At 34.1% G+C, this 25212-nt stretch overlaps 1 protein-coding gene across 7 annotated transcripts in view; it reads left to right on the top strand.

Annotated features, from left to right (window-relative positions):
- Positions 1-25212, top strand: part of PDE4D (phosphodiesterase 4D) — a 1222901-nt gene that overhangs the window by 816937 nt on the left and 380752 nt on the right. The window lies entirely within an intron of this gene.

A 25212-nucleotide genomic window follows, 5' to 3' on the forward strand; every position in this document is an offset into this window, starting at 1 on the left:
TCAAAGTTTTTTCATAAACTCGGTTATGATTGACATGACAAATTTTAAGCCATGATTTCAAAGTGGTTTTTTAATTCTCCATTCCCATAAGAATTCTAGAAATACTATGAAAAAATTTCACCTCCATTGACATTTTCTCTGGACAAAGTAAAAAATAGCAAAAGCCATTTCATTATCAAGTTTAATAACTAACTTAAATTAAACCACTAAATACAGAAGGAAAATCTCCTGGAAACAACTATGCTTTTTGTCTCTGCTGGGGTGGACTGAGCATTGAGAATGAAAATATTGATAGATAAAACAGTTTGGGTTTCTGGTTGGGTAGCCTCAGCCCTTTGAAAAATTGAGGCTGACAGAATAATGTATGCCATTTGGAAAGTAATTAAGGAGTAGGGTATTTTGAACTTGAAGGTTGCAACATTTGTCAAGCTTGTAATTTCTGACTTAAAAACAATATTTCCTAAATTTCATCAACAATGCTTCTTTATCTGATTCTCTCTGAGCACTATGAAATTGATTAGGAGTTGATTATGTCTTTAGCTTCATAGTAATGATATCTTATCTATTATATTATTACTTATTATTTAAAATTTTGTTCTTTATTATAATTTTAGAAAACTAAGCATAAGAAAAATGAAAGGAATGTAACTTTATTACATAATATATAAATGAAATTTATTTTTTCTAATTCTCAATGTCAAAGATGAATGCACTGTATTTTTAACCTTTATGCTCTAAAATAAAACAACTAAACCAGCTAAACATTTCATTTTCTTAATAAAAATTTGTTTTCTTTGTAGTAGATACAATATATTTTCTTCATACTTACTTTTTAGTGTATTTTGAAGTTTCCATTTATTTGACTTGAAATGTAATTCAATCCTGCAAGGATTTATTGTATGCCTGTTATTTTCCCAGCAAGGTGATAAGATTGATGCTTAGTGTTTGGAAAACTGTGCTCAGAAGAGGTCATCTAAAATCTGAAATAGTCACTATGTGATGAATAACTCTGCTTTTCACCACCATATTAAAGATAGTCTAACATAAATTGGTTTTTGTTCTTGCCAGGATAAAATGACTTTTTAATGGGGGAGGGGGCTTAATAACAGACTGTTAGGATTTCAGTTATATCTTTTCAGCTTCCATGTCCAATCACATGAAATAATAAGGTCACTAGGTACTTTAGTTTTTAGAACTGGAATAAAACCTTAGAGAATATCCAATTTAGTAATCTAATTTTACAGAGAAAGAAACTGATATCCAGAGAGGTATCATGAATTGTTCAGGAACACTCCCAAAAAGTGGCTTTTGTTAAGTTTCTGAGAAATTTGGGAATCTAAATACTAATGACTAGTATGACAGAATTCAGAATAGGCAAGATCAATTGATCAACATTTACTATTTCTTCAGCAACATTTATTTATTCATTTATCATTTATTCAGCATCTATCATGTGCCTGACTGGGGTAAAAAATGAAATAGTCCCTGATCTCAAAAAACTTTTTTGTGAGAAATAGGGAGAATTGCGAGAAATAGAAGAAAATTGGTAGAGGAGAAAAAACATAAACATAAATAAGCCCACATAAAATAAATACAAGGCAAATAGGGATAAGCCAGAAGAGGACAATGGACCCTAAAGAGATCAAAAAGACTTCCCTAGAGCAAAGATTTGAAGGAAAGGAAAGGAGTCTAAGAATCAGAAGAAAGTGTAGAGTGCATTCCAGCCTGTACAAAGGCAAGGAAGAGATATGGGAGGTGTCACATTTTTAAGAAACAGCAAAGATGTTTGATGAGAACCTAGAGCGTGGGATGATGAATGATGCAAACTAAGGAAAAGTAGGTTGTGGTCAAATTGTAATGATTTTTAAACATGAACTTATGTTTGATACTAGAGGCAATAGGGAACCACTGGAGTTTAGAAAGAGCAAAAAATGACAAATTGAGAACTGTGAATCAACATGTTATTGAGGTGAGAACTCTCTTTTGGATGTCGGATGATCTGGTAATATGGTAAATCTAATTCTGGCTCTACAGTTTTTAACCTGGTCTTTCTTGGTCAGTCTTTTAAGTTCTATGGGCCTTTTTATTTCATGTGTAAAATAAGGATTTGTACTAATTGATCTCTAAAGTCCCTTCTAACTCCAAATCTATGATTCTATGCAAAGAATTAAATGAGGAGATGGTGAAAGACCTCATAACTCCAAAAAAAAAATATCAGGTTAGTACCTGTAAGAGTACTGAAAGAAATGGCGAAAGTGGCTGAGTTACTCTTAGTGATCATTGAAAAAATCATAACAAATAGGAGAAAGATACCTACCTGAAGTTATGGAAATTGGATTTCCATTATGCAAATGGAATAGGATTATAGAGTATAACAATACAGTGTTAGGTACTTAGGCATCATACAAAAGCTTTTCCTTTTCCCTCTTCCCCTTCCCCACCTCTATGAACTCATTCCTTTTTCAGCTGAGGAAAAACAAGGAACAGAGAAGATAAGTCCTACCAGCCAGTTAATGATGATTGATCCTGAAGCCCTGGTTTTCTGATGCTTAATCTAAATTTTATCTTCTACATGTTGTCTCTGTTAGTGAATGATGAATTTGGATACATAGGATTAGAGCAGATTTTGAGTCCCTTGAAAGCTAGAAATCAAGATTTAGATGAATACTTAATAAGACATAAAGTCATTAAATTATATATATGTATACATATATATTTATATATATATATGTATATATATATATATATATATATATATATATATAGTTGCAAAGAACTGATTCAATTATCATCAAGACAAGAGCAGAGTTGAATCTTAGGTACATCTCTTCCATGCTGTCTCACACAAAGCAATCCTTCCTGCCACCCTCATAAAAATCAATGAAAAAAATCTGTACTGTCTAGTTCTTTACCATTTAAACCTAGAATTTAAAGTCCTCCTGAAGAACACAAAATATAGAAGAACTGGAAAATGTCTTACTCTTGTGGAAAGTTAACATGATAATGTGGAACCAGAATTCCCTTCCATATACTCAAAAAACCAATCTGGTATATGACATGAAATTTAGGGTCTCCAGTTCCTGTGCCCACTACAGTCACCTGAGGGGCTTCCACCTTGAGAGAGAGCACTGGCAACCCATTCCCATGATAGTGTAACTCCTTTTAAGATGGCAAATGGAACTCAGTGGAAAGATTTCTATCTTTTGTAGGTTGTGTTTTTAGCATGTAAGAGAGGCTAATAGGGCTAAATAGTATAGAATCTTTATGATGAAGTGAAAATAACACTGAATTGTCAGAAGACTGCAGTGGAACTCTTTGGCTTAGCTAAGTAGTCATATAATCTTGGAAAATTTTCTGTACTTCTTTGAGGATGTTACATATCTATAATCTGGGAAAAATAATCCCTGTTCATTCCAGTAACACTTTTTTTTGAAGATAAAACTCAGATTAGGACTTAATAGTATTTCATTGGCACAGGCAACTCCTGTTAGGTTCAGAGACTCTCAGTACCATTTCAATTCCAATTTTCAACAATTTCTATTCTTAGAGAATTGTCTGCAACTCTGAGAAGTTAAATGTTTTGTTCAGGGTTGCATTATATTATAGATCACCCACATGCACTTTCCCTAATAAATGTGGAATAAATGAGGTCAGAGATTTTTACATGTCTTAGCATAATGTCTCTGGCATGCTAGCTTAGATGATGGCACAGAAAAAGTCATAAATAAATGCATATGAATTAAATTGAATCTATATATATTGCTATATGAATTATCATTATTTTGTGTACCTTACACCTAGCCAATACTTAATAAATATTAATTAAACATGATTTTTTTTTGTTGGCAACAGCACAAAGATGGCTTCTCCACTTTTTCCACTGAGGCATCCTGATCTCACAGAGCAGCATGGCAAAATTTGTCTGTTAGTAATGTTATCATGGACTTTCAAAGTTGTTAAGAAACAAATCTGTTCCATCTATGTACAGTGCATCAGAGTGAACAAAAAAAGAAAACAGTTGAGCATTCCAATATTTGAGAAGTCAGTAATGATTGGAAATTATGAAAGAAAAAAAATTTTTATTTTAGAAATCTTTGCCTGGGGCGGCTAGGTGGTGTAGTGGATAAAGCACTGGCCTTGGAATCAGGAGTACCTGGGTTCAAATCCGGTCTCAGACACTTAATAATTACCTAGCTGTGTGGCCTTGGGCAAGCCACTTAACCCCATTTGCCTTGCAAAAACCTAAAAAAAAAAAAAAAAGAAATCTTTGTCAGAACCAAGAAAGTAATTGCTTAGTAATTCATTTTCACTTAAGTGCTATCATTAGGTCCATATTTCCAAGAAAAATAAGACATGATGATATTGGCATGGTGGCAGCATTTATAAGATAGAGAACTGGACTTGTCAAGAAAATCTAGGTTCAGATCTTGTCACATGTGGGCTATGCTATCTTGCTCAGTTTTAATCTCTCTAGGCAGCTCTATGACATGGTAAGTTGGCATGCAGGTGCAGATCTACATTTCAAAGAAAATGCTCATTCAGACTTCATTGTATCAATGAAATCAAAGGTTCAGACCAGAATCCACATTATTCAACAAAGTATATTGTGGAGCTAGATGGTGTAGTGGATGGAGTACTGAGTCACGACTCAGTAAGACTCATCTTCCAGAGTTCAAATCCAGCCTTAGGCACTTATTTGCTGTGTGACCCTTGGAAAATCACTTAACCCTGTTTGCCTCAGTTTCCTATTTATGCTAAAGAAGGAAATGCTAAAAAAATCCATTATCTTTGCCAAGAAACCCCAAATGGTGCCACAAAGAGTTGGACACAATTGAAATACAAGTGAACAACAAATATTGAGATAGAGAAAGGAGAAAGAGTAAGAAAAACAATTAGATAAAGCTAGCAATTTAATTTAAATGCTCAGGAACATGTTTCTATCTCAAATCAAAAAATGGAGAAATTAATTTGGAGAATGTAAGCAATGCTCAAAGCACATATTACCTAATGGTAGAGATTAGATTAGAGATCTCTATCGTGAAAGAAGAGACTTTTGAAAATCTTTTTTTAAGTCTTTAATGTAAACAACAAAAGAAAAAAATCTCTTGCTAAGTAAGAAAAAATGAAAATCTAGAAAGAGGTGCTCTGTCAGTAGTGTTTCCCTGACTCAGAATCCATTTGACCCTTCACATCTATAGGACAGGATTGGCCATATGGTTGTTGCTGTCAAGACTTTTCTTTGCCTGGGTAGGTACAGGATATTCTGAAATAAGGTTGACTCCATCCTACTTCAGGCTTAATTATTCTGTCATAGCAATGAAATTTTTAACTTGCCTTCTTAATGAAGAATATATTCTGGAGTACCATGAATGTTGGTTTACTAAGTCAGAAAAAATATCCTCCATTTTGTTTCCTCTCTTAGAATATACTCTTGAGCAGCTACTTTATTTTGTCTTCCTACACAATGTTTGGAATATATTAAATACTTAAGAAACTCTTGTTGAATTGAATCTCTCAGAAATATTTATACTTAAAATCAGTATTTTAATTATCTGTTCTAAGAGTTAAATTAGAAAGAACTTCAGTTTTTGTCTTTGCTTATAAAATTGCTTTCCTTTGAATATCAATTCTACAATATACTTGTATACTATGTGACCAGGAGCAGTTAGCTCCCTTAGATTACTGAGGATCTGTTTCTTTACCTATAAAATGGAATTGTAAAGGACTTTATTTTTTGTGTAATCAGAGAATTATTTTCTTTTGAATAATAGTTCTGAAATTCCACTGCCCAACCTTCAGGTGCTCATTATGTTCTACTCCAAAAACCTCTATCCACTTTGGAAGCACTTCTTTTCCAACCTTTTATTTTATCTACATAATTTAAGATCTTTATGTATTGGCTTCCAAGACAAAATACCTCAGAAAATTGTTCATGGTCTTCTTTCAAGTTTTGGGAGATTTTAAGACTAAGAATAACTTTTGCCCTCCTAAGCAGGGCTCTTTAGGGAGGGAAAAAAAAACCCAGTGAAATTAAACCTTCATTGATTCCATCTTTTGGGGATGCAAGAAAAAAAACAGTCAAACCTCATGCTTTTTTTTTACCAGAGAAAAGCTAACATTTGGAGGGGACTGACCAAAATAATAAAGAAAGAAAAAAAAAAAAGGATGGAGTATAAACCAAGCATAACCTGTACCACTTGGATCAAGTTAAATCTAAAACATTCAAAAGGCAAACATCCTAAGAACAATGAGTGCTTTAACTAAGTTCCAAAGAGCTAAATTAGAAGTAATGGAGTTAAAACTAAAGGAAGGCAAAATTTGGCAAAAAGAGTAGAGATAGACTCCCCAGGTTAAGTAAGAACTCCTGTGTACGTCATGAAACACTCATTCAACTGTATCTAATAATAATGACTCCTATTTCTGGAGCTTTATCAGGTTTATGAAGGACCTTTCTCTCACAAATTCTATGAGATAAAAATCTGAGATTTTCCTCTCCTGATTAGACTCTCCAGTAAGAAACAGACACAAACCCAGACAAACAGATAGACAGATAGACAGACACACGTATGTATATAGAGTTTAAGTCAAGGCTGCTGAGTACCTGCTTAAGAGAAGTCCAGTAAAATTATTATTATTTGAAATGTTGGGACACAGAGGCTCTGAGACCTAGCACAATTTGAATAACCTTATCATACTTCAGTTTTCCCAACTGTAAAATGAAGATAATAGTACTACCTAACTCACAGGGCCTATGTAGATCAAAGCAGATTATATTTATAAATAATGCTTAGCAGAGTGCTCAACATATAATGGTGTTTTTTTCCCCCTCCCTCTCCTGTAGGACTAGAGTTAAGGAATATATTCTAGAGATGTTGTAATAGTAGAAATGTCCAGGTTTTGGCTATCAAGTGAGGGAAAGAAAGGAATTAAGCATGTCACCTAGATTTGATTCTTTTCAATTTGGGTTCTTCAGAATTTATGATAATTCTTGATTTGTAGGAAGTTGCCGTCACTAGTACAATACCAGAGTGAGTATGGTTTCTGGGAGAATCACTATATAAGTTTTTTTATACAATTAACACTCTTTCTTCTTCCTATTCAGTCTTAGGCCCAGTTCATTATTTTTCTATAGGTTTTGTTCATAATATTCATACTGATAGACAAACTTATTAGACTTCCTATCTAAAAAAATGGGTTCAAATTAACATGTCAGACTAAACAACTTATGATACAAATTATGTATTTTCTTGTTCATTTATTTCAGTTGTGTCCAAAGGTACAATGGTAATCAATGACATAAGGTGGACAATAGGCATTCTGTCTCCTCTTGTGTATAGTTATACTTTAAGAGTTGTATGCTCTTCCTAAGGAAGGTTTATAATATACTAGAACTTGATGAATTCAACAAATGTTATCTGAAGAAAAGAGAATCAATTGTAGGAGTAAATCTACTAGGTGACAGAATAGGGATCCCATCCATAGAGAAACAGTCATTACATCAATATTTATTGACTGAAAAATGTGTGACTCAGCATTTTCTGCCTTCTCCCTTGCATTGTTGTCATTGTAGAATAATGGAGGGGGCATTTACATACATGACTGAATGTCATTTTGTATTTTTCCTCTGTTTCATCCAGTCCTGGGGTGGAAAAATTCATTACCAAGTGATCAGCTCACTGTATTTTAGACTCTCTATTTTGCTAGACTGGCATAGTCAGCCTCCAGAACTATTTCAAGCTCTTTTTAGATTTTTTTGAACCTGCCAGGGCTTGTCCCCTGTTGGCCCTAGCCTTTATGAACTGGAATAGAAGTCATTACAGTAGTGGTGATTAGTGGGTGCTAAATCTAGTCTCCCTTGGGAGAAGTAGTATGATGTAAGGGATATGAAATTGAACCTTGGACTTTGTCCTAGCTCTACCACTAATTGGTTGTATGTATATCTATTGTCTCATTTGCAGATTGAAGGGGAATCAATGATATCATTTTTAGGCCCCTGTCTGCCCTAACTTCTAGAATTTTTTGTTCACAATAATAATTTTCAAAGTGACTGGCAGAGTTGAATAAAAGTTTTTGATTTGGGTGCCAAGAAATAAAGAAAAACGAACTGGTTTTTATAGATACTGACCTCTTTAACAATGTTAGACTCATTTGCGTCACATTTCAACCCACAAATTTAATTGGCCTTCTGTTTTATAACACACACACAGACCTAAGAACTTAAATCACAAAGGAATCAAATAAAGGTTTAAGTGAATCCCAGAATACATCTTGGGCTTCTATGTCCACTTAAAAAATAAAGAATATGGATCATGGGAAAGAACAGAGTCAGTTAAAAAGCAGAACATATTCTAGCTGAGTAATGCAGAATATATTCAAGGAGCTTGGGAATCAAAATCAACAGCAGCATTATCTTACAGGAAGCTTTTTTTTTTCTTACTCAATAAATGTGTTAACATCTGCCTCTAAAACTCAGACTTTGTGAATTTATACAGGCATAGAGAATTCAAAAAATTAATCCTTACAGGTGATTTAAAAAAATATGGGTTCAAAGTAACATTAGCCAGACTAAACAATTCATGATACAAATTATGTAGTTTGTTGTTCATTTATTTCAGTTGTGTCCAATTTTTTATTACCTCCTTTGGGTTTTTTGGTAATAATACTGGAGTGATTTGCCATTTCCTTTTCCAGTTCATTTTCCAGATGAGGAAATTAAGGCAAAGAAGATTAAGTCACATCACTAGTAAGTGAGGGTGCATTTTAACTCAGGTCTTCTTGACAGTCAGCTAGATAGCACACTGGAAATAGTGCTAGGTCTGAAGTCAGGAGGGCAAATAGGTTAGGTGACTTACCCAGGATTATACTAGTAGTATGTGAGATCACATCTGAACTCAGGACAGTCATTCTTCCTGCTTTTAATTCTATGCACTGTATTACCTACCTGCCCCTAGCTGTAACAAATTATGAGTACAGGGCCCATAAATGTAGTTTCTAATCCTTGTTATTTGATCTGCTGCAATTGTTAAATTCATTCATTCCCTTCAGTACAACAAACATTTGTTAAATGCCTTCTGTGGGTGTCATATGTGATAAGTTCCAGGAATACAACAACTAATAATAGTAGGTTTCAGAGTTTACAAAGTGCTTTACAAGTATTATCTCATTTAAATCTTATGGCAAACCATTTATTTTTACAGATGAAGAAATTGTGGCTAATGAGATTAAATGACTTGTCCAAAGTACAGAACTAGTAGGTGTATGAGGTAGGACCTCAGTCACTAAGTCCTTTATTAACAAGTATTTGTTTAAGCATGCGGTTTGACATGTGTAAGGCCCTATTTTAAGCCCTACAAGGCAAAAAGTCCCAGACCTTTAGGAGCTCATATTGTATTGGAAGAGACAATGTGTAAACAATGATATATTTGCAAAAATGTAAAATGCTAGTAGTGGGGTGACTAGGAAGGACCTCTTGCTGGAGATGAAATTTGAGTTGAATTTAAAAGGATGTAAGGAGTTGAAAAGGGAAAGCACTACAGGTATGGGGTACCAGTTTCCCTTCCCCCAAGAGCCCGACCCCAACGTAAGTAAATGGTGTGTTGTGTGTGAGGAATAGAAGTCAGCTCATGATAATGAGACCTAGAATGTGAGGAATAAAAGTTTCAGAAAACTGGAAAGATAGGATGAGGTCAGGTTATTAAAGGCTTTCAAAGCCAAACTAAGGATTTTATTTTTGATCCTGTGGCTTACAGGGAGGCATTGGAATTTATTAAGTGGGATGAATTGGAGTTTATTAATTGGTTCATGGTCATATACCTATGCTTTAGGAAGGACATTTTGGCAGCTGAGCAATAGACTTGAGAGAGGGAAACCAACCAAACAACTAATGAAACAATGCAGGGATGAGGTGATAAGGACCTGTATCTATGTAGTAGCTTTGTGAATAAAGAAAGGAGATGTATAAGACAGATGTTACAGTAGAAGCAAGAAGACTTGGTGACAAAGTAGCCAAGTGTGGTGAATGGAAGGGAGAGATGGAGAATAAGACCAAGTTGTGTTACAAGTCTGGGTGATTAGGAAGAATGCCCTTGAGTTGTAATAGAGGATGCTGGGAAGGGGAGAATGCTTGGGTATATGAGGACAACAAGATGATCAGTTCTGTTGGGAATCTGTTGTACATCTCTGAGGGATGCAAGACTGACAGTAAGAAGGGAGATAGATTAGACTAGATAAAATGGGAGATAGATTAGAACTGGATAAAAAGATTAGAGAATCATCCAAGAAATAATCATTCAATCCTAAAGAGTTGATGAGATTGACTAATGAAACAGTACAGAGGAAAAGAAAACCCAGGACAAGACCTACAAGTTTTCCTGCTTCTAATTCCATCACTAAACAATGCCTGCCCTTAATGAGTTTAGATGAAGAATATAGGGAGGGAAAGAGGAGGAGGAATTAGGAATGAATTGCCAAGTGATCTTATAACAACTCTGCCTACATAAAGTTACAATGATAGATGAGATTGTTAAATATAGTTTAAGGACACACTTGGGATGCTGGGAAGGACTTTTCCTTAGAGGGAAATAAGATATACTCAACTTTTAAAATTTTTTTCCTCCTTTTTTTTGGCAAATTGCAGCAACTGGACAAGTGGCAGTAACTGGATATTGGCTAAATACCATTAATAGCATAATTAAATTTTAGCACTCATTACTTACTTTTTACACTTTAATCCCTTCTTGCCCCCTTAAATAAATCTGAGGACAGTGAGAGTGACCTCCTGCTGTTTTCTAAACAAGCTATTTCATCTCCATAATTCTTGGAATTTTCACTTGTCCCTTGAGCCTAGAATGCTCTCTCCCTCTGCATCTCCACCTTCTGACTTCCCTGTTTCCTTTAAGGCCCAGATACCCTCCCCCACCTTCTGTTACATGAAGCCTTTCCCAAACTCTCTTAATTTCAGTACTTACCTCTGACAATAAGGTCCCAATTTATTCTGAATATATCTTGTTTCTACAGAATTGCTTACACAAAGTCTTCCCTCATTAAACTATCAACTCCCTGAGGGCAGGGAAGACTTTTGTCTTTTGTCTTTTGTCTTTCCAGTGGTTAGCATATATTAGGTGCTGAATAAATTCTGCCCAATCCCATAATATAATTAATTTGATTTCAAATCAAAATTGAGAATCAAATCAAATCAGAGAATAGGGGCAGGGATATTCTGGAAATATATTTTCCATTCCTTATTGAAAAGTACATTGGGAAAGGCAGAGGTTAGTATCAGTATATATTTATTAATATTCTACATTCTAGACACAAGAATGCCAGAAATATTTTTATTTATTGGACATTATAATAAATTCCAACATTCATATTTCAAAGAGAGAAATGTCCTAATTGGCAATCTTCCTCAGATATCACTTTGAGAAATAACGTTTATAGCAATCTTGATCTAGGAAAAGGTTACAATAGTCTTGGTTATAACAGTTTTGGTACTTAGGTGGCTCAGTAGATAGAATGATGCATTTGGAGACAGAAAAACCTGAATTCGTATCTTATCTGTGATCTTGCTAACTTTGAGATCCTGGACAAATCACTTAATCTAAGTCTTAGTTTCTTTATATATATTAAATAGAAATAAATAAGAATAGTGCCCACTTCCCAGATGTGTCAAATGAGTTAAATAAGATTACATATATAAAATGCTTTGCAAACCATAAAGACATTATTTATTTAAATACTTGCTACTATTTCAATTAACATTCTGCTTGCATTTAATAGGAAAAAAATCACCTATACCTATTCAGTTTCTTCTTTGACCACACAGGAATTCTCTAGTACTCACCCAGTAATCAAAAGAAAATTCCCATGATCAATACTCTAACTCCCTTTGAAGGAGAAAGAGTTACTATCCTTTGGATCAGTCCATCAGAGATGATTTTCTCGAGTTTGCTAAGTATACCATCATATTATCTGTGAAGAGGGAAAGCTTTGCTTCCTCATTGCCAATTCTGATTCCTTCAATTTCCTTTTCTTCTCTAATTGCTACAGCTAACATTTCTAATACTATATTGAAGAGTAATAGTGATAATGGGCATCCTTGTTTCACCCCTGATTTTATTGGAAATACTGAGTTTATCCCCATTACATATAATATTTGTTGATGGTTTTAGATGGATATTATTTTTTTGTTGTTGCTGTTTAGGTTTTTACAAGGCAATGTAGTTAAGTGTCTTGCCCAAGGCCACAGAGCTAGGTAATTATTAGGTATCTGAGATCAAATTTGAACTCAGGTCCTCCTGATTTCAGGGTTGGTGCTCTGTGCCAACTAGCTGCCCTGATACTATTTCTTATTTTAAGGAAAATTCCATTTATTCCTAGACTTTTTAGTTTTTTTTAATAGGAATGGATATTACATTTTATCAAAGGCAGAACTCCTCTTATTTTTTAAAACAGTTTATGTAAAATAGGAATTAATTGTTACTTAAATGTTTAGTAGAATTCACTTGTAAATTCATCGGGACCTGGAGAATTCTTCTGAGGGAGTTTATTGACAGTTTCTTCAATTTCTTTTTCTGAAGTGGGGTTATTTAAGTATTTTATTTCCTCTTTGGTTAATCTGGGCAGTTTATATTTTTGTAATTATTCATCCATTTCATTCAAGTTATCAAATTTATTGGCATATAGTTCAGCAAAGTAGCTCAGAATTACCTCTTTAATTTCCTCCTCATTGGTGGTTAGTTCACCTTTTTCATTTTTGATACTGGTAATTTGGTTATCTTCTTTCTTTTTTAAAAAATCAGATTAACCAAAGGTTTGTCTATTTTATTGACATTTTTATAAAATCAGCTCTTAGTTTTATTTATGAGATCAATGCTTTCCTTGCTTTCAATTTTATTAATCTCTCCTTTGATTTTTGGAATTTGGTATTTAATTGGGGATCTTTAATTTGTTCTTTTTTCTTGCCTTTTTAGTTGTATGTCCAGTTCATTGATCTCCTCTTTCTCTATTTTAGTCATATAGGCACTTAGAGATATAAAGTTTCCCCTCAAAACTGCTTTGGCTGCATCCCATATACTTTGGTATGATGTCACCATTAGTATCATTTTTTGGATAAAATTTTTGAATATTTTTATTATTTGCTGTTTGATCTGCCCCTTATTTGAGATAAAGTTATTTCATTTCCATTTAGTTTTTGGTTTATTTTTCTATAATCCTTTATTACATCATGGTCTGAGAAGTTTGTATTTATTATTTCAATTTTAGTATAGGTGCCATATACTGCTGAGAAAAAGGTATAATTTTTTTCTATTCCCATTAAGTTTTCTCCAGAGGTCGATCATATCTAAGTTTTCTAAGAGTTCATTTACCTTCTTAACTTCCTTCTTGTTTATTTTGTGGTTAGATATATCAGTTCTTTGAGAGAGAAGCTGAGGTCCCCCATTATTAAAGTTTTGCTGTCTATGTCTCCTTGTAATTCATGCAGCTTTTCCTCTAGGAATTTGGATGCATGCATGTTTAGTTATGATATGGGTTCATTATCAATGGTGCATTTTAAGAAGATGAAGTTTCCTATCTTATCCTTTTTAATGAGATTGATCTTTGTTTTTACTTTATCTGAGATGAGGATAGCTAACATTGTTTTTTTTCCTTCAGCCGAGGCATAATATATTTTGTTCCATCCCTTTCCCTTTTCTCTGTGCATATCTCTCTGCTTTAGATGTGTTTCTTGTAAACAACATATTGTAGAATTGAGATTTTAATCCATTCTGCTACCCTTTTTTGTTTCATGGGACAGTTCATCCCAATCACATTTACTGTTAAGATTACTAATTCTGTATTTCCCTCCATGCTGTCTTTCCCCATTTATATTTTTCTCTTTCCTTTCCTCTTATTCCTCTTCACCAAGGTTTTACATATATCTTATTCCCTCCCTGGGCCAAATCTATTGAATAGAAATTACTCAGTGTTCACATTCTCCCTCCTTTCCCTCTAAAAGTATAAATATTTGTGCCTCTTCACCTGGTGTTATTTATCTCTCAAATACTATTAATCAAGTATCATCAATCACAGTTTGATTATTTGATTGCTTGATAAGCTCATATTGTTATCAAAGTATCATCACAGATTGCTTGATAAGCAATGTTGTCTAAAATTACATCAAAGTATAATTATATAATTTTTACTGCCCCCCTCCATTCAAGTACCCTCCTAGGACGCACAATCCTCCTCAAGAGCCAAAGTATCATCCAATGCCAAATTATTTCTTGAACTATTTGTGCCCCTCCCCCAGGCCTATATTTTTTCTACACTTTACTACCCCCACCCTTCCCCATCCAGGGTTAAGTTAAGCAAGGATTAACTCAAACCTTTATGAAATTATCTACAAGAATCTTAAAGGGCTCTAAGGACTGGGGAGCTCTGGGGATCTCACCTGAGAACTTTACAAATGATTGTAAGTTATGGTAGTCACTGACTCAGGACCACCCAGTTTATGATACTCTTATTAGAATAAATGCTATGCTTTGTCAGCACAGCAGAGTTAAAATGGGTCAAAGGATAATGAGACACTTTAGTTTTAAACCCTGCCTTTCATCAGGGCTTTTTGTCTTAAACATAGTGAAGTCATCTTGCACCTCTTCAATGGAGAGAAAAGACCCAACTATAATACCATATCCTTCAAGTCCAATCTACCCTTTAATTATTCTAAGCCAATAAAGTTCTAAAGAATTAAACTTATATCTTCCCTTTAGGGTTGTATACAATTTACTTGTCTTGAGCAACATTTGTTTTATTTTGTTTTTTCCTTCCCCTTTTCATTTACCTTTTTATGCAACTCTTGAGTCACATATTTGGCAATTGAATTCTCTGTTCAGTTCAGGTCTTTGACTCAGGAAATTCTTGAAGTCTGCTATCTCACTGAACATCCATCTTTTCCCCTGATAGTATATGTTGAATTTTATAAGGTAGTATATTCTGGATTGTAATCCCAGGTCCTTTGCCCTCTGATATATGGTATTCCAGGTCTTTCATTGTTGAGGCTGATCGATCCCATGTGATTCTGATTGTGTTTCCTTTGCATTTGAATTGTTTTCTTTTTGCTCCTTGCAATATTCTCTCCTTTATTTGAGAGTTCTGTATTTTGACTATATATCCTTTAGAGGTTTTATCCTGGGGTCTCTTTCTGGAGGATTTCTGTGCATTCTTTCAATGGTTATATTGTCTTCTTGTCCTAGCAGATTTGGACAGTTTTCCCCAATAATTTCCTGCATAATGTTTTCCAGATTCTTTTTTTGTATCTAGGCTTTCTAGTAGTCCAATGATTTGTAGATTGTCTTTTCTGGATCTGTTTTTCAGTTCATTTGTTTTTTTCTAAAAAGTACTTTACATTTTCTTCAATTTTTCAGTCTTTTAATTTATTTGATGGAATTTCATAATCTTCTAGATTTGTTTGTTTCTGTTTGTTCAATTCTAATTTTTAGAGTTTTATTTTCTTCTATTACCTTTTGTATTTCCTTTTGAAAGGTGTTCAATTCTCTGGTCGATTTTTCATATTTTATTTTTGCTCATCTCTTTTTTTCCAATTTTCTTCTTCCTCTCTTCTTTAGTTTTTAAATTCTTTTTTAAGCTCTTAGATGAGCTTTTGTATTTGAATCCAGTTCATAGACTGTTTTGAGACTTTCCCTATGAGTGATTTTTCACTGTTTTCTTCTTCTGATTTGGCATTGTTATCTTTGTCTGTAAATTAGTTATCTATAGTGAGCACTCTTTTAGTTTTTTTGCTCATCTCTTTTTTTTTTAACTCTGCTCCTGGGGTATAGGGAGTACAGATCCAAGCTTTTTTTGTTGTTTTTTTTTTTTAACTTGGACTTGTATCTCTGATCCCTGGCTTGTCATTGACCAAGATGTTGCCTGTGCAGTCCAGGTCTTGCCTTTGTAGTGGTTTGTTTCTTTCTTTATGTCTAGGTTATGACTTAGCAGTGGTTTATTCCTGACCCAATCCTATCTTTTACCAAGTGTTTCCAGGGTTCAGACTTTTGTTTGGGGTTAGGATCCTCCCTGCTGGTTTGCAATCTAGCTGCTGGTACCTCTGCTGTTGTCAAACTATCAGAACTTGTACTGTACTGTGGCTAAAATTCTCCAGCTGACTTTAATGCTCTTTCACCTCCTGCCCTTTACTTCCCCTTTTCCCCCTAGGAGACAGACCTTCACTGAAGATCCTTCACAATGTCTACCACTGAAAACTTCTTTGAATCTTCTCTTTTTCTTGGTGGGATCTGTAGCTTGAATGTCAAAACAGAGGCTTTGATAAGGAAAAGCTCTAGGAGAATATTAGCTTCTTGCCACCATCTTGGCTCTACCCCAGAAATTCTCATCCTTCATTCTTTTATTTTTTTTGCAAGACAGTGGGGTTAAGTGACTTGCCCAAGTTCATACAGCTAGGTAATCATTAAGTATCTGAGTTCACATTTGAACTCAGATCCTCCTGACTCCAGGGCTGCTGCTGTATTCACTGCACCATCTAGCTGTCCCCTTGTCCTTCATTCTTGAAGAAGACTATGTCATGAGGGGAAGTGATGCCATGACAAACATATGAATTGGATTTGAGTGAGAGAATACTGTGCTGTTTCCAGTCTCATTTTTTTATTAAATCAGGATGGGAGATGGCCCTAGATGTGAAGCAATAAGAGCTAAGTGACTTGCCTAAGATCACACAACTAAGGTCATGCAAGTGGTGGCAAGTGTCTGAGGTTGGATTTGAATTCCAGCCTTCCTGATAGAAGAACTCCAAGGCTGGTGCTCTATCTACCATAGAGAATAGTTTAGTTAATAAAAGAAATACTATGGCTCATAATAAATATTAGTAAAATATCATTGACTTAGTAGATAGAATACTAGGTCTGGAGACAGGAAGACCAGAGTTCAAATGTAACCTCAGACACTTATTAATTGTGTGATCCTGGGCAAGTCACTTAACCTCTGTTTGCCTTAATCCACTGAAGAAGGAAATGACATACTTTTCCAATACTTGCCAAGAAAACTTCATGGATAGTATTGTCCATGGGATCACAGAAAAGTCAGACTCAACTGAACAATAACAAAAACAACAATTTTAGATAATAACAAACAAAAAAGAAATTAATATATTTTAAAAGTTTATGCCGCTGTTAGGTCTATATCCCAAAATCATCCAAAAAAAAGGGAAAAGCACCTATTTGTACAAAAAATATACACCATTTGTGGTGGCTAAGAATTTGAAACTGAGAGGATGTTCATTATTAGGGAATCAATGAACAAGTTATGGTATATGATTATGATGGAATATTATTGGGCTATAAGAAATTACAAGCAAGGTAATTTCAGAAAAACCTGGAAAGACTTACATAAATTGATACAGAGTGAAGTAAACAAAACCAGAAGGATTTTTTATAAAGTAATAGCAATATTGTTTGATGAAAAACTGTGAATGACTTGGCTGTTCTCGGCAATACAAAGATTCAAGACGATGATGATGATGAAACATTGTTTTTAGCTTCCAGAGGAAGAACTGATATTGTTTAATTGCAGATTTGAAGTATGCTCTTGTTCTTTTTTTGAGTTTTCTCATAAAAATTGACTAAAATGGCAGTGTTTTATATAATTGCATATAGATATAGAATATAGATATGTATGTATGTATATAAAACCTATATCTGATTGCTTCCGCTCTCCTGGAGAAGGGAAGGGAGGGTCAAAAGGAGAGACAGAATATGTAATTCAAAAATTTAAATAAAAATGTTTTTAAAAAAGTGATAAAATGAAATTGGTTTGTTTTTTCAGTCCATTAATAGGTATTTATTGAAAATCTGTTGTTCTCAATGCTGGTCTGAGCATTCTAGGTTAGAATTTATATTTAATGGATAAGGAAGAAAGTTACATATGAAACCCTTAGAATGTTATATCAGGAAGTCTAGCTTTAGGCTTTGAGGCCTTGACTTTCAGTATGGAAAGTTTGCAAATGAGTTAAAAATGATTTGCTTCTCATGAATGCAAATAGAAAATTGATTTTCATCTCTTTAGGATGGTGCCAATGCATCCTAGTTCTCATTTCCTTGGAGGCCACTTAGATTTCATTGTTCTCAATATTGTAACATCATTAAGACCCAGAAGATTATTGAGAAGCCTAGGGGTTCTCATTTTCTTCTTTCAAATGTTTATCTAATAGAGCAATATCCCAATGCTATATTTTGACCCTAGCAAAATTTTAACTAACAAGCAAGTTGTTTGGAAAATCTTGGAAATCCACAATGAATATCTTCTTGGGCATTTATCAAAAGAAATTTATAGGTGAAAATTGCAGAAAGTAATACTAAATCAGGAGTCAGGAGAAGTTTTTTTAAACATTTCAGAATAAGATTGTTTTAGTAGGCTATTGTAATTTATTATATTAAATCACAGGGTAAATCTAAGGATAAACCAATCAATTAAGTACTTAATCATTTAATATTATTCATTCATTTACTTGTATTTATTAATTCCTTTGTTCATTCATTTGCTTATTTATTCATCCATTTGTCTGTTTGTTCATTTGTTAGTTAGTTATGCTTAGACCTGGGGATACAAAGACAAAAGTAAAACTACCCCTACTCTCTAAAGAAGGTTATATTTTATTGGTGGAAAATAACAAGAGGAAAGAATATATGACATATATGAAAAGTAAATGCAGAATAATTTGGAGTGTTGGAGTGGCAGAGTAGACTCAAGTGATTCAAAATCTTACTTTCCTTAAAGGTATGTAATCTGATAATGAAATTCCATAGCATTTTGCCAAAATAAGATAGTGAAGAGATCTGGGCCAAAAATGTTTCCAAGGTTTCACATGTTAATTCTGTGCTCTACAATGGAAGACCCTTAGTCTTCTTTCTTTTTTTCTCACCTTATTTCCTACTGCTTCCCTTCATACATGATGCTCCAGCCAAAATGAGCTACTTCCCATGTTAGATATGTGTCTTGTAGCTTTCCCTGATCCCTTCCTTGTTTTCTTCCTCCTCAGTTACCACACCCAGGAATATTTCTTTCCTCTGAATTTCCAATATATTCTTACCCTCTTTTATTGCATTTTCATTCTACTTTATGTTGTAATTATTTGTGAACAGGAAAAGCCCTGATTCTAGAATAAAAAAAACATGATATCAAGTGTTGCTTCTGATCATTCCTACTACCTATGTGACCTTGGAAGCAAGTTATTTAATTTTTTTATAATTTTAGTTTTTTAAGGCAATGGGGTTAAGTCACTTGCCCAAGGTCACACAGCTAGGCATTTATTAATTGTCTGATGTTGGATTTGAACTCAGATCATCCTGACTTCAAGGCTGGTGCTTTATCCACTGTGCCACCTAGCTGCCCCTAAGCCATTTAATTTCTTTGGAAATGATTGAGATTCAAATGAGAATGAGAACAAAAGAAAATACTGGAATTATAATTCCTGAATAATGAACCCTACTTTCCTGTTAACAGTTATCTTTGTATTTTTTGAAGCCCCAAATATAGTCGTGTGTGTGTGTGTGTATATACATACATACATACATACATACATACATACATACATATATATATATGTATATATAAAATAGCTTTTATTTTAATAACAGAAATCCAGTTTAGTTTCCTCACCTGTAAAATGAGGAGTTTGGATGAAATCTCTTAAGACCCCTTAAAGCTCTAATCTATGATCCTATGACCCTTTAATCTCCCAGAGTAGATTGGAAGCATCACAAAGGTAGTAGGGAAGGAATCTTATTCTTTTCTGCATTCCCCAAAGACCTGGCACAATATCTTCCCCCCAACTGATGCCCAATAGATATTTATTAAATAAATGAGTTTACTTAGAAAAACTGACTTACATGTATCTTAGGAAGACAGAGAATGTTCATGCAGGAATAAAATGCTTTTCTGTTAATATTTTAGCATGCTTGAAATATGTGTTAGACTTATATTGATTATTTCATCATTCTTCATGGTATTTAATTTACCTTCTGGCACTGGTAAATTACATTAACAAAAATGATGGACTCTTTCATTTTTTGCTTTTTATTAGTAGTCTAAATACTAAAATATTTGGTTTGTAGTCATTAGTAGAGACTATCTCAATCCAAGGGAAATGCTTGTACTTTATATATACCTTTTTAAAAAATCCCTTTAAAAATAATCCAACAGCTTCTATGTAAATGGTTGTTTTGTTTCATAAGAAGTCAATATATAACTTTTCTTAGTCAAAAATTCAATTTGAGACCTTAACCATTTGACTTCTAACTCACCTTAAAAAGAAACTTGATTTGGTGGTGTGGATAGAATGCTAGAATTGAGGTAAGGACGACTGAACTGTGAAGCTTAAATGAGATGAATTCACTATACAGATATCAAATGCTAGTGCTACTTTCTGACTTGATTTATAAATTTTGTTTGATGTTAGAAGATATCAGTATAGAAATAGTTTTGTGTAATATTTTTTATATTTATTCATATCTTTATGATTAACATAATAAAAAGAGGCAGAGTTTATTATTTAGAAGATTTGTAATCCATTGAATTGAGAACCAGACAACTGACCATCCTGCTAACCATCAGTGTCATATCAGTTCTTCTTTCTGGGACTCTATTTGCTTATCCATATAAGTGAAAATAGTAGAGTACATCATTGTAATTTATTTATTATTTATTAGGTGCATTAGATCCCAAAGAATCTGAATTAGATGTATCTTTTGTAAAATGAGGTTGGATGGATCACATAACTTATAAAGTCTCTTCTAGGTGGAAATATGTGAACCTCTGATAAGATGGTCTCTCAGATCCTATCTAGTATATATCCTGTCTGTCTCTTTCTGTTTCTTACCCTATCTCAATCTCTAACCATCTCTGTCTTTGTCTCTGACTCTGCCTTTCTGGATGTTTGTGTGTATACATATAAATGTATGTGTATATGTATACTTGAGAACATATATATATATATATATATATATATACATATATATATACATATATACACACATACATATATATTATACATGTGTATGCCTACATGTATGTCTGTGTGTGTTTGTGATTGTGTGTGTTAGCAATGATTTGGGAAAAACTAGATTTATCTCTCTGCATAGCTAAGAGTAGAGCCTTTTGCACCTAAGTACACCCCACTCCCTACCTAAAATACCAAGATTTAGACATTCATTTGCATTAAATCCTCTTTTAAAGTATACATTTCCATAAACAAGTCAGTAACACCTAAAAAAAGTGAATTCATTTAATCAGACTACTCTCTTCCAAAACCCCTATTCAAGAAGTCACACTGTGAGATTTAGAGTTTAAAGTCTCTTTATTGAAGAACAGTACCATAGAGGACCAGCTATGTAGGACAGGCAGGCAAAACATTCCTTAATGTGCCTATCTGTTATATTGGAGTAGCTTTTCTGTTGTTGTTTGTCCTTAGCTTGGAAGAAAACCAATGACATCTGGAAGGAGATGCCTTAATTTGCAAGTGAATTGAATTTAAGTGGCAGAGCTATGTAGTTACCAGCTTCATTCTTGCCTCCAAAGTCATCTGAGTTTACTGGCCAGACATTGATAGTAATGACTGGAGATACCTCCAGATGCAGTTAGAGATCGCGATCTTTTTTTTTTTTTTTTTTAGGCTTTTGGCAAGGCAAATGGGGTTAAGTGGCTTGCCCAAGGCCACACAGCTAGGTAATTACTAGGTAATTATTAAGTGTCTGAGACCGGATTTGAACCCAGGTACTCCTGACTCCAAGGCCGGTGCTTTATCCACTACGCCACCTAGCCGCCCCTGAGATCGTGATCTTTTAAAGTTAAGATTGATTCCTGATGTAGATTTCTCATTGAATTGGGTTTGTACTATGTGGTGATCATGTAAATCATTACAAAGACTTAGCTGGTGGAGTCTAGTCTAAAAGCCTGGGTTCTAGCTTCCTCATCTTAGACACAACAATGTGATTAGAACATTTTTTTTTATTTCTCTGTGAAAAATATATCATTTGGCCCATGGCGGTAACATTGGACATAGGTTTGCGGTTCAAGGATAAAAGGTACTTTATAATAATTGCTAATCCAGAACCATCAGATTAGAAAATTCTCCTTTGGCTCCATTTAAATGATGTGATAGTCTAGGGCTCTGGTGCAGAATTGTACTTCACTTGAGGACACCCAGATGACCTTTAAAAAGCTACCTGTATCAGGTAGAGGGCAACATACTCACTCCTACTTTATCAAATGCTTCTATCACTGTTGCAATAGCTGTATGTTTAAGACTGGCATTTAAAGGGAAATTCTTCCTTGATGTTAAAATTGCTTTTATAATTAGAGATATTAACAAGGAGAAAGAAAAATGAAAAATAAAAGTTGTACAAGAGCTGTTTGAAATAGTAAATCAAAGCTTGTAGTTATTTATGGCACATAGAAGAAAGGCATTCGTCATCTCAAGAGTGAGGAGACTACTAACTATAAACATGAAAAAAATGAACAAGGGAACTGGAATTGCGTAGATAAGAGGCACCATATGCTCTAGAGGCTGGTGTTTGTCACAGATAAAGTTTATAGTGGAACATTTTCTGTGGATTTTCTAGAGAATAGAATAGAATAAGAAAGGAATGATATTTCCTTTATTATTAGTCAAATGGTACAAAGTAAATTCTTATCAAGATTTCAATTCCAATGCAAAATATTATAAAATAAAGATTTTTAATGTATTATTTATGTTTGTGCTTCTTGCTATTATTCTAGCAAGAACTTAAAGGTTTCTTTCTACCAAGAGAGATTTAAATATAGATGTGTGGACATTTTTAAGCATTCAAAATTGTTAACTCACTCTCAAAAAAACAAATCAAAATAAACAAAAGATTCCAAAGAACATTGAAGTTAGAAGGTACCTTAGAGGTCATCTAGTCCTGCCTTCCTATTTTATAGATTAGAAAAGTGAGGCTTGTGGCAGCTAGATGGCGTAGTGGATAAAGCACTGGCCTTGGAGTCAGGAGTACCTGGGTTCAAATCCGGTCTCAGACACTTAATAATTACCTAGCTGTGTGGCCTTGGGCAAGCCACTTAACCCCATTTGCCTTGCAAAAAAAAAAAAACCTAAAAAAAAAAGAAAAGAAAAGTGAGGCTTATAGAGGGAAACCTATTTGCTTGGGTGGGGGGATGGGGAAGATTAGTAAATGTTCTTAGACCAAATTTGAACTTAACTTTCTGAATTCCAAGTCCACATCTTTTTTTTATCTTCCATTGTTCCATGATACTTCTCAAAGAGAGAAGTTAAGCAAATCACAATCAGTTGAGCAACTAAATCTGCCCCCATTTTAATAGAATTTGCAAATCTTCCAAAGACACCTATAACTTGTGAATTCGTATCTAGGGAGGTTGCTTAAGTAGATATATATTTTATATATATATACATATATATATATATGTATATATATATATATATATATATCAGAGGCATTTTTTTCTTGGTGTTTCTTATTTACCTGGTAAGAAGTTTTAGGCTACTAGTAGTTTACACTGAAGTTGATTGACTTCTAGAACCCTGGCCCTTGGGAACAGGTTAGGCGAGATTGATAATGGATAACAAAGATTGCAGGTTGTATGTATTTTACACTTCAGCTTCCTGAGGTCAGGGACCTTTTGTCCTCCTGTTGCCATGCCTAGCAACTGGCACATAGTAGGTACCCCATGCTTAGGAACTGACACTTAATAGTTTTTAAAATTTTTTTAATTGAATACAGTTCCACTTGATTCATAGAAAGGTGTTATGCTGTAGATAAAGTTTTCTTGTGGCTTTTAAAGGTGATTCCTAGGAATCTGTAATGTGTAATTGCACCATTTCTGAGACCCTCAAAATTGTCCTGGCACTGCTGGGAAAGGGCTGAACAATAGAAGGGAAAAACAAGTAACACAGGAAAATGTCAAGTCCTCCGTGTATTGAAAATGTTTCTTGTTGCCAACATCTTTTAAATCCGTGATGCTAAAAATGCTGTCTGGATTATGAAAATACATCTTGAATAAATAGCTGTTAGCAGTAGCATGAGAGATTTATAGAGGTTTAAAATCTCTGTACTATGTTGGTGAGCTGTCTTTTTAATTTTTAATTTAGTTGCCTAACTTTGCCAAATAGGGAAGTGGACTAGAGTTGCCAATTGATACTCAGTGGTATTTCTGTGTTCAGCACCTTCCCTGGTAACCTAGAAACCAATGATACAGCTGCTGGAGGTCCCCAAATAGCCTCCTAATCACTGCACTTTGATGTCATCTCTGCTTTTGTTATCTAGGGTTCAAAAAATACTTTCCTGTGCAGTTCAAAGAAGTTTGCTATCTGACATATGGTATGTAGAGTCTTGAGAGCCAATAAAAAAATCAAACTATTCAAAAGTATTCTACAGAATATTTTAGAATCTTAATTCCTTTGGATTTGAAAACAAATCAGGTGATATTGTGGGGCAATATGATATAATTGCTAGAGAGTGGGTATCAATGCCAGGAAGATGTGAGTTCACATCCTAACTCTAATACATACTGACTGTGTTATCCCTGGAAAATCATATAACCTCTCTGGGCTATGAGCAATATCTAGAAATTAACTGGAGAGGAGGTGACAACCTGCATTAGTAGAGTGTGCTTGGAGTTCCTTATAGTAATCCCTTTCCTTGAAATGAATTTTCTACACTGTTGTTCTTTTATTTTAATATTTTATTTTCCCCAATTACCTGTAAAAACAATTTTTAACATTTTTTTATTTTAGTTTTGAATTCCAAATTCTGGCTCTCCCTCCCTCCTATCCCCCTTTTCTGAGATGGTAAGCAATTTGATATAGATTATATGTGAGTCATGTAAAACATTCCTGTATTAGTCATTTTGTGCAAAAAGACTCAAATACAAAAAGGAAAGGCTGCAATTCTATATCTGTAATGCCCTCCCTCCTCTTTTCTACTTTCTGGCTTCCCTGGTTTCCTTCAAGTCCCTGTAAAAACCCCACCAGCTCCATGATAATATAGTAGAAAACATCAGTGAAAGATGATTCAAAGGGTAAACTGGGTTTCATATATCTCCTTCATATGAGCCCTACTTTACATGTGTCTGCTACCAAACTTTTTTGGAATATTTTAGTTGACATGTCCACATCTACTCAGAATCATCCTATGTCTAAAACTCTAGTTTGGGAAGGGTAGATGTGGG

The sequence above is a fragment of the Macrotis lagotis genome, chromosome X (assembly GCF_037893015.1).
Source record: "Macrotis lagotis isolate mMagLag1 chromosome X, bilby.v1.9.chrom.fasta, whole genome shotgun sequence".
Lineage (NCBI taxonomy): Eukaryota > Metazoa > Chordata > Mammalia > Peramelemorphia > Peramelidae > Macrotis > Macrotis lagotis.